The following is an 8261-nucleotide window of genomic DNA, read 5'->3' on the forward strand; positions in this document are numbered from 1 at the left end:
AATAACTCATTCAATACATTTTAGAAATTCAATAGATAAAATAGTGAAGCATTATGGAGAGTCTTCAAAAAAGATATGACTAATGGAAGTAAATACCTTGTTCTTGTATGGGAAGAATCAACATCAGAAAGGTGTCTTTCTATTAGTCATGTGATACATTAACATGGTACATAGTAATTATATAAATATATGTTGTTTTCAACTTGCACTATTAAAATTATGATTTTAAATAGAAGTGTCTAGCAGGGAGGATTATGGGAGAAGTCTCTGCTGTCAGAGAGTGCTGATGCTTGCTACTTACAGGACATAGACAAATAGCTTCTCTTTTCTTAGACTAAATTCTTTATCAGAAGTATAAACTTAATTTGTAGGAACTCAGGTTTTTATAAGGATTAGTGGAAACCATTAAAAGAAAGTTCATAGCAGACTGACACCTATAAAGCTATTAATTTGTTTGCTCTTGTAATTGTTATTATTACTATTACTCTCATAGTTAGCATTGCTGCAGCATTATCAAATCTGATTAACTATTCCTGTTGAGCTCTTTTATTGAGTGGTAAAATGAGTACATACTCTCTTGGAACAGTGTCTCTCATTAGAATTACCTGGGGATTCTTGTTAGGAATTTAGTTTCTTGTGAATCTCATTAGGATATTTGGAAATGAGGACCAGGAATGCACACTTTAAAAAGAAACCGAGGGCTTCCCTGGTGGCGCAGTGGTTGAGAGCCCGCCTGCCGATGCAGGGGACACAGGTTCGTGCCCCGGTCCGGGAAGATCCCACATGCCGCGGAGCTGCTGGGCCCGTGAGCCATGGCCGCTGAGCCTGCACGTCCAGAGCCTGTGCTCCGCAACGGGAGAGGCCACAACAGTGAGAGGCCCGTGTACCGCAAAAAAAGAACAAAAACAAAAAAAGAAACTGAGGTGATTTTCCACCCACACTCAAGTTATGATTTGTAAAACTCACTGTATTACCTTTTGAATTAAAGTTACATTCTCTGTGGAATTTCTATTCTACACCCAATCTAAATCTAGGATATGTCTATTTCTAATTATTTCAAACCAATTAACTTTCCTTATTTACTAATAAAATTCACATTTACTTTATTAGTGTATTTTTTCTTGCTTAATTTTTAAAAACACTTTTAATGTGGATGTATTAATCATACCTTTCATTTTAATTAATGATAAACTGGATTCCAGAAAACTGTATGTAATTTTATTAAAATTAATCATAATGAAGTTAAAATAATCACATTTAAGAATGTGCATTTCCTTCTAATAGGGATTAGATTTCAACTGCTGTTTATATGTCCATGTATAACTCATAGAACCGTACTCTGTATTAAACTCTGATTGTTAACTGTTTTTTCTGTTCCCTCACTGTGATAACATTACCTAAAAAAAAAGAGAGACTTGGGGTTTCAAAATGGCTGACTAAGGCCATGTTTTAATCTCTTCTTCCTTCAAAAATCCCATTGAGATTATAGAAATCACAAAATATAGTAAATAAACAGTTAAAGACTTGGAGGTCCTGAAAAACCAAGAGAAGTCCCTAGTAAGAATCAATTATTCAGTTATTTCTGAAGGATACAGAGCCAATAAGATCAGATTGCCTTGAGAGGATAAACCTAATCTGAAACTTCCACAACCCAATATAAGCAAAATTAAGACACTTCAAAATAATGTGATTTCAAACGTCCTTAAATGCATCAGGTCAAGAAATATATGGGAAACTAGAGAAGACTGTCTTGTAGCCAAGTATGAAAGCTGTTAGTTCTGTGCCAGTTACCTCTTAACATTTGCTGTATCTAGAGGATTTGTCCCAGAATACCTCTCCAAAGAGATCAAGTATGGCAGGTTCCCAGAGTGTTGAAGCTGGAAGGAGAAGCTGAGAGGTGTGCTGAGGAAAACTTCTGGTCATCACCATAGAAAAGGCTATTTCTTCCTGTTCAACAGAAAAACCAGACCAGACTCAAGTTCATAATTACAACCACAGCTAGAAATCACATAAAGTAAAAGTGCATCTGCTGTTTGGAAAAGAAAAATATTTAGTGTTGTGCTGAGTGAATAAAAAGAAGCCACTTAAACAACTACTATTGATCAATGCTAACTACTGTTATAAATTTACACAGAAAAATCCATAATGACCAAATATCTGAGGGGAACATAGAAGAGGAACACTGGCTGGAGCTAATGAAAGAACTATCTATTAAGGAAAGAAATTAATGGAAAAATAAACACAAATAACTTAATAAATATGCTTAGTAATGTTTGAGAAGGTAGCATTCCTGCAAAATATGAAACTTTTCTTTAAGGGAGCTTAGGAATTTAAAATAAATGCATATGCAACCTCAGTAACATATATCCTACTAAGGGATAGAGAGAATATAAGAGCAAAAGGTATTTAGATAAATAAATAGTACAACGTATCACTGAATTAAAAACAACCCCAAAAACCCTGTTAAGATTGATGGTGCTTTCATCTGAAACATTCAGACAAAATTAATGAACAAACAAAATAATAATAAATTGCTACAAACTCCTAGGGAAAAGGAATATTTACACTTTAAAACAGTCACATTTTCTTTATTATCTGATGAGGTAATAAAACATGTATTGAGAGATGAGCCCATTCTCCAAAACAATATAGCGACGTGTGCAAGTGTGGTCAAAAAAAAGATATTGCAAAAACAACTCTGTAACAAATTATGCAAGTATAAAAAAACAAATATATTGAAGAAATATAAAAATTAAAAAATAAAGTACATACATTTTTTTTCAGAAAAAGAAAATCACATAGATAAGGTCAGTAAAACTGATAATAAATTTATATATAAAAAAACTATATATGTATGTACATATATATGTAAATAGCAAAACACAGCTTATGCTAAATTGTGATAGATAATTTTATGTGTCAACTTGCTTGACTGGGCTGAGGGATGCCCAGATACCTTGTGAAACATTATTTCTGGGTATGTCTGTGAGGGTGTTTCTGGAAGAGATTAGCATCTGAATCAGTAGACTGAGTCAAGAAGATGGCCCTCACCAATGGAGGGGGGCATCACGCAATCCACTGAGGGCCTGAATAGAACAAGAAGGCAGAGGAAGGGTGAATTTACTCTCTGTTGGAGCCAGGAGGTCCCTCTTCTGCCCTTAGATATCAATGATTTCGGTTCTCAGGCCTTCAGACTCAGACTGGGACCTACGCCATTGGCTCCCCTCCACTTAGCCTTTGGGTTTGAAGAGGAACTACGTCACCAGTGTTCTGGGCCTCCAGCAAGCCAACTGCAGATCGCGGAACTTCTCAGCCTCCATAATCACGTCACCTTCATAAAAAAATTCTCTCTGCATATCTTTATATCTGCTGCAGGCTCTGTTTTTCTGGAGAAAACTGATGAAAACATAAATACTTTTTGACAACACTACTTTGGAATGTAATGCAATTTAAGTACTAAATATTTGTATTGCAAAATAATACAAGTTCAATGCAATCACAGAAATAAAACATTTTCTAGCTCCTTCAAGCAATGAGTTTTTTTTTATATATATATATATAACTTATTACATCTTTCCTCATGAATTTAAAAAGATACTGAAACCCAGCAGGACCCTATGGGGCTCCTGGGCACAAAAGCCTTTCTGTATCCCCTTCTCTGAGTTCCAAAGGCCAGGTTCAAACAGTTGCTAATCAGGAGAGGGGGTGGGGGATGCAGAGACAAGGGAGGAGCAGTCTAGAAACAATAGTACAGCCTTGAGGGCAGGGTCCTGGTCCCCCCCCACCCCCACCCCACCCCCGCAAAGGATATTCATAACAATACCTTTGAGCTCTTCTGCAGAACTAAAACCCTCACCAAATGGAAGATGTTAACTACTTGAGGAAGCACTCTTCATTCCAGAGAAGGTAACAGTTTGCCCATCACCACCTGACGCCAGATGATATTTGGATTGAAGGAATGCACAGCCCGATCCTTATCAGCAACCCTGCCCCCTTGACTATAAGACTCTTCACAACCCCCCCTCCCTTTTTGGACACACAGTTTTGAGGACATTATACCGCTGTGTCCCCCTTTGCCTGGCAAAGTAATAAAGCTATTCTTTTCTACTTCACCCAAAACTCTGTCTCTGAGATTCAATTCGGTGTCAGGGTACAGAGGCTGGATTCGGCTTCAATACCATGCACCCATACGAAAACATACATACACACAAACACATATGTAGATGTGTTTGCTGTTTACTTCTATAAAGAACGGAAGCAAACTATGCACAGTACTCTGAAACCCGCATTTCCCACTTAAACATCAATCAAGATATCATGTGAGGACGGACATACAAGTCACATATAAAAACGGTAATATTTCTGTATTTATATGTACTATCATTTATTCAGCATTTTTACCATTTAAGAACGTTCATGTTGTTTGCTGTTTTTGTTTGTATATATAAAAACTTATAAACAAGAAGAGATATTTTAGATGGTAGGACCAACCCTTGGGTTTAGAGGTAGGGAGGGGAGAAGGATCAAGAAATTCCATGCAAAATGTATTGCTATGTTATAGAAGAAGTTATGCATAGTGATATTTTTGTTATTTGTTTGTTTTACCAGGGATATATACATAGTTGTTTATGCTGCAGTTAAAGTTGTTTTACATTTAGATACGGTCATTTCAGTTACCTGTGATGTCGAAAGCTCAGCTTCTCTGTACACCAGTGCCGAATCGAACCTCGGAGACAGAGCTTTGGATGAGATAGAAGAGGATAGCTTTATAACTTTGCCAGGCAAAGGGGGACACAGGGGGCTTCTGCCTCAAAAAACTGTGTGTCCCCACCCAGGAGGATTTGATAAGGAGTTTTATAACAATGCTTCCCAAGGGTGGGGTTGCTGACAAGATTAGGGTGTGTGCAGGGTCTCAGTGGTGGGTCTCCTAATCTAGATGAGCTTCTCTGCTCCCTTTAATCTTGCCTCAAGTGGTTTTTTGCCTCCTCCTTCCTTGATTAGCAACTGTTTGAATCTGCCCTTTGGAACTCAGGGAAGGTCAAGGAGGCTGGAATCTCGCCGACAAGAAACAGGGGACAAAAAAGAGACCTCCGTGCCCGGGAGCCTCAAAAGGGCCCTGCTCGGTTTCACATGTACCATTTATAAAGAGAGGATAGACATTTTTAAGTGTTAGAGAAAAATAAGAACCACAAATATAAAATACAAACTATTTCTAGAAAAGTTTTTAAATTGGAATACAAGAAAATGCAGAAACAAGGGAAAAAGCAAAAGAATTTCAATGAAAACCAGATATAAGAGGAAGTATATTATGGATCATAATAATTGTGAATTGATATAAAGCTTGCATTAAAAGACAAATTTTCCTAGACTGACTACTTAAAATTCTATCACTATATTATTTATAGTAGACAAATCAAAACCAAAATTTAAGACATTTAAAAGTATCTCCATTTATAGACCTGGAAACTTTAAGCAAGATTAAAACAAGATTTTCAATGTAAATCTCAGTCAAAATAGAATTTACGGTAAAAATGCTTTAAAAATCAAGGGGTTTGCTTTATATCAGTAAAAATTATGATAAACAAGAACAGAGAAACATCACAAGTGTGTAAAACTTGCACAATATAACACACATGTGAATGAGGGAAATACTCTAAAAAGTGGAATAAGAAATAGAAAATTCTAGCAGTTAAGACATACTTAAGAATTTACAATTTGTTAGAGTCAGATGTGATGCTGTCTTTCTTAGAAAATGACATCTAAGAGGTAACTAATGTTCCAAATAATGCAATAGTGTTACCGAGTCCAAGCTCACTCTGCTCGCCGCACGACAGGCCAATAAATCGGGACAGCAAGTGGTGAGGCAAGGGTTCCCAAAAAAACATCTTATCGGGGTCTGGATGCCAGTTTCTTTTACAGAACAGAGAGGGAGAGAAGGTGAAGAAGTAAAGTAAACAAGGCCATTTATCTTGCAAAATAGGAGGAGATGTGTTAATTTCTTCTTAACTGCAGCCATTCACAAGTGGGCAGGGTCAGATCGGCTCCCTGTGAGCTGAACCAAGGCAGTTTAGTTTAACATTCAGGCAGAGGGGCAGTGTTCCTTGAGGCAGGCCATTATGTATGATATAATAATAAAAGCAATGAAAAGCAAAGGTTAAATTCAAAGAAACAGATCTAACCTGCAGTCCAATTTAGCTCTTCACTGTTACAATAGTACTGTTACATACAGATAAAACAAGTTCTTAAAACAACACAAAAGTAAACAAAATTGGTAGACACAGCAGGAAGCTGGTAAGAAGAATTTAGTTAGAAGGACAGACATTTGAGGAAGGTTAATTGCAGGCTGGGAATGCCATGTGAAACAACCCTGCACTGAAGAAACTGGGGGAGTCTGCATGTCCTGGAGGACTCTTTCTTCATTAAATCCATTGGTCTCTCACAGTAAAGGTCTGAAAGATCAACTAGAAATGCTTATTAGTGATGCAGATTGGAGAGGGGAACACAGCCATGTGGGTGGGACAAGTATATGCATCCTGATGCTTCCCCTTTATTTCCACCACAAGAGAAAAGTCTTTAGCTAAAAAAACAGTGACAATGTTGGCCTTAGGGCATTTTAAGGCCAGTTTTAAAGACCTTATATGACAGGTGAAACAACATATCACCTATAGGTAGAAACTGGTTAACTAAAGGTCTACTAATTAAAGATATAACAATGTATATTTTAAATTCACAGGAAGTCATTACAAACTGTATGACGTGTAAGTAATAAGTCAATAGGAAACAGTTTTGTTCAAATATAGCAAAGCAAGCAAAAAACTAAGAGGAAAAAACAAAGAAGGGATTATATCATAATAAAACTTGTTTTACTTGATATTATAAAGTATCTATCCATACCCCTCTATATATTAACCTATAATATATGTGTCTACGATATGAATAACATTCAATCTATTCAAACATCGATAATGTTTTACAGACATAGAATATGGGCACTAAGAAAAATCTCACTAAATGTGCTTAAATGGCAACCATATGGACTATGGGCTGATGAATATATAATATGATAAAAATAGTTCTCAGAAAGACATTGATGTTTCAAGAATTAACTAAAAACCAAGAAATAAATTAGCTAAGCCCTCAATCAAGAAGATAACATAAGAATAATTTTTCCAAGTCATAAAAAGTTTCTGTAACAATTCAGCAGATACTTGGCTTAAAACAAGCAAAATGTGTTCCATTTATTCTCTCACAGTTCTGTCAGTATTACTTAATCTGAGTCATAGTGGCGGCAGGGCCATGGCCCCCCCAGAGGCTCTTAGGAGAATTTTTTCCTTGACTTTTCCAGTTTCTGGTGGCTGCAGGCATCCCGTCAAATGTGGCCCCATCATTCCAGTGTCTTTAAGTATCTCTCTGCTCCATCTTCACATTGCCTTCTCCCCCATCTGTGTAAAATCTGAGTCCCTTTTATAGGGATACATGTGATGGCATTTAGGATAATCCAACATAATTTTCTGTCTTAAGATCTCAATTTAATCACATCTGCAAATACCCCTGTTTTTTTGCAATATAAGGTAACATTCACAGGCTCCAGGGATTAGGTTGTGACTATTTTGGGGGGAGACATATTTCAGCTTACTACGATGCAATTACAATATTAATAGATACACAGAGATATAATACTTTAATTTTAACTGGTATTGAAAATATTTAATATTTACTTTCAAAATATTTTTAATGACCATAGGAAAGGATTAGAAAAATGTTTCCTTCAACTGAGAATGTGTATTTATAGAAACCATCACCATCATTCTTCACTCAGGCACTGTGATAAGACAGATGATGCAAATGAATGAACTCTAAATCTCTGAACAAATAATAAATGTTGCTAAAAATCTACTGATTCTACTAGAGAGTCAAGGATGTCAAAATATCATCAGGATAGTATTGGTCATATTTTAAAGTCTACATGTTACCCTGAATCAGGCCTGAGGAACTAGAATTCACTGGTTATGGAGCAGAATTCCATGAGTAGTGGTCATAAATAAGTAAACAAATAAGTTTTTCAAATATCAAACTAAGCTTTCACACTGTTCATTAATCTCACTGAACTAGCATCTGATCCTCAGAGAAATGGTCTCAATCTCATTAAGTTGAGGCAGCTGCCATTCCAAAGAAAATAAACAGAGAGGAAGAATATATTCTATCTATAGGAGTATTTTAAAAGAATGCCCATCAGAAGCTCTGTGGTTTGAACAAGTACA

At 36.3% G+C, this 8261-nt stretch overlaps 1 protein-coding gene across 1 annotated transcript in view; it reads left to right on the forward strand.

The window, feature by feature from the left end:
* The window catches only part of LOC149743909 (uncharacterized), a 200468-nt gene that overhangs the window by 43578 nt on the left and 148629 nt on the right, over window positions 1-8261 (forward strand). The gene's annotated exons all lie outside the window — the stretch shown is intronic.

This window comes from Delphinapterus leucas, unplaced genomic scaffold (assembly GCF_059928025.1).
Source record: "Delphinapterus leucas isolate spDelLeu-1000000601 "Yukka" unplaced genomic scaffold, BTC_Dleu_Yukka2 spDelLeu_asBTCV2_sq57, whole genome shotgun sequence".
NCBI classification, from domain to species: Eukaryota; Metazoa; Chordata; class Mammalia; order Artiodactyla; family Monodontidae; genus Delphinapterus; species Delphinapterus leucas.